The sequence below is a fragment of the Squalius cephalus genome (assembly GCF_949319135.1).
Source record: "Squalius cephalus genome assembly, chromosome: 2".
NCBI classification, from domain to species: domain Eukaryota; kingdom Metazoa; phylum Chordata; class Actinopteri; order Cypriniformes; family Leuciscidae; genus Squalius; species Squalius cephalus.
In genome coordinates this window covers 55,159,356-55,164,343 of record NC_137123.1, presented here as the reverse complement: position 1 = coordinate 55,164,343, position 4,988 = coordinate 55,159,356, and the positions used below count along the sequence as shown (strand labels likewise).

The window sequence follows — 4,988 nt, the reverse complement described above, 5'->3', positions numbered from 1 at the left end:
AAATTAGAATTAATTTAGATTAATTTGACACTATTTAGTATTTACCCCCTTTTTTATGTAGCCTACAATAAAACTAAAAGCTGAAGATTTTTGTTGTGTAGCCTATCATTCATCAGTGTTTCTTTAAAATCAACAACCGATCAAGACTGAGGCTAACGCTATTTTCCCACTTGTCTGTGCTATTTTATTCTTTCATGTTAAGTGAAGTGAATAATGCACTGTTTTAACTTTAATCAACAAGTATTGATCATGAAATTCTCACCTTATTCCAAAAAAATCGCTGATCCAATGCTGAGCTATAGTGAATGTCTGAACTAGTTGATGCACAAAATCAGTAGGCTACCCTGATAAAGAGGTTGACTGGAAAAAGTATTTTATGTAGGCCTATTTTGAAAATACAAAAATACTCATCTTAAATGTATTAAATGCAAATTACATTAGATTTTTTTCTAAAGGCTTTAAACTACAATATACAAAAAAGTATTTTAAATAGCCTACATGTATCTGAAATAGGCTACTTCCCATCCCTGCCTACAATTATCATATTTAAGTCTGACATTAAACAAATTCCCCAAAACAAATTAGTTATGAATAATTGCCATGAGATAACGCGCTACTATTAGCCTACTCAGAATCTTTACTTTGAATGAATAGTATCCATTCAAAGTAGAGATTTGGAGTAGGCTAATTTTGTACTTTACAGACTATCAGCGACGCATTACAATTTCACTGTTCCCCACTACCGAACACCTTTTCACTGACTCGCGCTTGTTAGTCGGAAATTATTTCAGTTTTTTAGATCTTGTTAAATTGTAGTGACAGTGTTATGCCAAAACCTAGTGATGCTAAATGGATGCCTTGAAAGTAATACAAGCCTAAATTACCGCATACACAACATACATCATGTTTTAGCTTTACTACTTCTGGGTTCAACCCAAACGAAATATCAGTAGGCTACTCACCTTCAATAGGATACTATCTCCTCATAAGTTGATTGGATTGATTATTTGAACGTGCTCCTCCTGAACTTTGCTTATGAAACATCATTTAATTTCTTCAAAATCAGACATAGTAACTTTCTGAGGATGTGGTCTGATCTGTCTGACCTCAGTGCAACACGAGGATATGCTGATCGCCTTTCTGATATTATTCATTTTCTCAGAGAAGGTGGTAGCAAAAAGACAGTCATTGAATGACAGAGTAAATGATGTCATTTTGGGTGTAACGCGTTTGCGTAGGCAAACTGATGAAGACGAAGATAAATAAAGTGGCAATACAAATATAATAATCCAAACAGGTAACACGTACACACGCACACGCACATGCACAGGCACTCACGCATGCAAACAAGACCAGACAAACTCAAAGGAACACACATGAACTTAAAGGTGCTCCAAGTGATGTTGGGTGAAGTCACTTCTTGTTGACGTTCAAAGTATTGTCAAACAAAACGGAGGCTAGCTTGACCCTCCCTCCTCCTCATCCCATCCCCTCCTCATCCCATCCCCTCCCCCTCCGTTCCGTGCTTCCTGAAACATTCATGAACCATTTAGAAAAAACAAACTGGATTTACCCACCTGTCCTCATCCTGTCCCCTCCCCCTCCCTTTCGTGCTTTCTGAAACATTCATGAACCATTTAGAAAAAACCAAACTGGATTTATCCACCTGTCCAGCAAGAGCAGAGGTACCTGAATGTCGGATTGGAAGCCCTTCTGCCGGCGGAGTTCTCGCCACCTTTTGAATGCTTTTCCGATGTAAATTCGGGACTTCGCGTTCCATCTCCTTTTCCCTCTTCTTTGTTATTTGTTCATCGGAACGTCGTCTCTTTGGTCGTGTGTCGGCCATATAAAAATTCTCAAGATTATACATTTTTAACGTTAGTCGTTGTCGTTGTCTAGGACATCTCTCCTCTAGCTAACTTTCCTCTTCATGCTTCTCTCTCCTCCACTCCCCACACACCCCCCTTCATGTGCACCGCACTAACCCCCCAACCCCCACCCCCACCCCCAAATCATTCTTGTCGGTTATTGGCTGGAACACTGTTTGTTATGTTTCGTGGTCCAGGCTGGGCCAGTTTCTTTTTCTTGCCGTTTGTGGAGCCTGGGCTGTCTAGAGTTTTTTTTCAGAAATCAGAAAGAGCTTTATTGCCAAGTGTGCTTGCACACACAAGGAATTTTTCTTGGTACTGAAGCTTTCTTGGTACTGAATTTGTCTGAGATCCTCCGGCCTTGCTTCTTGGGAGAGATTCCCTGAGAACTGCTCGGGAAGATCTCCTGGCCGTGATTAAAGGGTACCCTAAACCAACTTTTTTTAGTTAATGATCTGTAAAAATGGGGCTTTATTAGTGCTGTTCATTGATTCGAGTAACTTTTTTGACATCTGGGTATAAAGTGTTTTAATTCTACAATATATGGTGTAAAAACGTCTGAGTGCTGCCCTCTTCAGGTTGAACGGTGGCTACTGCAGTTGAATTTTCCTATTGGATGTTTGCGGTGGCAGGTGACGTAAGCGGTGGCAGGTGACGTAAGCAGGTTCCAGCTCACCACGCCCCTGGTACGAGCTCACCACGCCCTTGGTATGAGATTTATCTGTATTTAGTACAGTGGGCAGGAGGGTACGTAGGTGTAGTGTTGCTGGTTGCAACAGCACTGCTGGACTGCATAGCTTTCCAGCAGACTTGGAAATTAGGCGCCAGTGGTTGCATACACTTGGCCTGGAAGACCGTGAGTGTGAAACCTGCATTTAACGTGGGATTGCTTCTCCAACGCAGTAGAGGTGGAAATGGGCTTCTCCACAGCTCGCGCTGAAAAGCGACAGTGCCAAACGCTGCTCCTCCTGCATGGACTCCACCACCGCAGCGGCGTCTTGATGTGAGTGATCATATATTTGAATCACAATTCATGGTTAGGCTAAAGTTAATCCTCTGGGGTCGACAAACGCGTCGGCGCATTTTGCTGGATTTTTTCACATAGCGGCAAAATATGAATATGCCTACAGAGAGCGCGCGCTATTGACATCAACTCGATAAAACTCATCAGATGCATGTACTTTCGTCTCGCGGCCCTGTGAGTCACTCTCCATTTTAGAGAGTCTGACAACAGGTCTCAGGTGCACGCCCCCCTGCTCACGGTTCGTCCCCTCTATCTCCGCTGGGGTCTGCCCACTTTTCTAGCATTTTTCAAATATTGCCAGTGGGTGGAGTCAGGCTCTGACCAGGGGTTTAGTTACCCTTTAAAGCATTTAAAGGACATTTGCTGAAGTCTGTTTGTCGATTATTCCTGCACAGGAAGTAAGCTAGTTTAGGGGAACAAGTTAGTTAGGTGACTATTATTGAACGGGGACGTTGATTTGTAGACGAGACCCAGATAGACTAAACGTCGACAGTAGACGTTCGGGGACGCCGATTTGTAAACGAGACCCAGATAGTTAGGTTTAGGGAAAAATCTACCACAAAGTCAATGTGAAGCAGTGAGTAATCTTTCTGAGCGTCGTGTGTGTTGTGTGTGTGTGTGTGTGTGTGTGTGTCGGGACTTTCACAGACAGCACGTTCTCTTTTGTCTTGTCGCACTTGAATGGTTTAAAAGCATTTGCATGAATAAGAGTGTGATCATATTATGTAACGCTAACCAAAGGATCACAGAAAAACAGATGCTGCGTTAATTGAGTTAAATTGGTTTAACTTGTTAAACTGGAGAAAAAAAAAATCACATAACGCGTTAAGGTTGACAGCACAAAAAAAAATTAAAACAAATAACTTACACTTACATTGAATTTAAATATGATCAAGACATGTTCTTGATAGGTTTCAGGGGATTCAGCATAATTTCTCGTTTCTCTTTGCATGATCATTCATGCAGAAGTGTCTCAGGTTTGTCATATCCAAATAATCTGAAGTCTGTTTCATAAAGATTGTACAGCTTTCTCCTGTCAGCTACGGAAATGCTTGCAAACCAGTTTCGCTCCCAGTCTACTCTCTCACCCTGGGGGAAAGTGAATATATTTATCCAGTCCAAGAATCCTCAACAAATGTTCTGTATCCTCATCAAGAGTTTCCAGCTTTCCAACAAAATCATAGTCAATTTGGCACGGATGGCAGAGTCTGTACATCTGCTGCCAGTGTTCATTGAATGGATTCTTCTTCTCAGTCTGTGGATCTAACAGGTACTGAATAAAGTGAGTAAAGGACGGTCTGATACCTGCGGTGAAGGCCTCTTGAGCAGAGTCAGGGGGGGATGAAATATTAGCATGACGCTGAAGCATTGGGGAGCCAAAATACCTAGAAATCCTCATTGGGTGAAGCAAACTTATCCCGGAAAGCAGAAATAAGTCGTACAAAAGGATCCCGTGCAAAAAGGAATTTAGTGTAATTCTTTATTTTGTGATGCATCAAAGGATATGAGAAACGACCAAAGAGCCTCCAAAGCTTGTTAAATGTCTTGTACTGTAGAATTATGGATTACCTTAACTGGTATGTCAAGAGGATCCAGATATGGAGCTCCATTAGGTGCCTTTAGGTTCTGGCTGAGCACAATCATGACTCGTTTCCAGTTGGCACATGCTACCTTTGGTACAAAACAGTAAATAACACCATGATGATCATCCACAATGAGATGGTCCAGGGCTTTGCTTGGAATCTGGTCAAGTGTCTTAAATTTCCCTGGGAAGTTCAAGAAGATATTGGCTGAGCGAAGCTCTGTTATACGTCTACAATTTGCTTGACGGAGTTTGAGGTGTGTGAAATCTTGTGATGAAGACATGTAGGGGGAAATTCCCATCTCTCATTTCATCCCAGCAAATTATGAAAAATGTGACAAATACTAGGCTACTCCCAAAAGAAAGAAGCTGGAGCTGCCTCTGCATTGCCATATTCGCTGGACGCCTATTCCAGATCCTCACAATAGATTGAATGATAAATATTATTGTCTCTGCAATTGATCAAGTTGAGAATTCTGGTGAAAAACACACAAAAAAAGGACTTCATGTTGAA

At 41.6% G+C, this 4,988-nt stretch overlaps 1 pseudogene across 1 annotated transcript; it reads right to left on the bottom strand.

The window, feature by feature from the left end:
• Window positions 1–3,976: 3,976 nt before the first annotated feature.
• Window positions 3,977–4,776, bottom strand: LOC307149475 (carbohydrate sulfotransferase 12-like; annotated as a pseudogene). The gene has a single exon. The product of its transcript is annotated as a carbohydrate sulfotransferase 12-like (transcript).
• Between the last annotated feature and the right edge of the window lie 212 nt (window positions 4,777–4,988).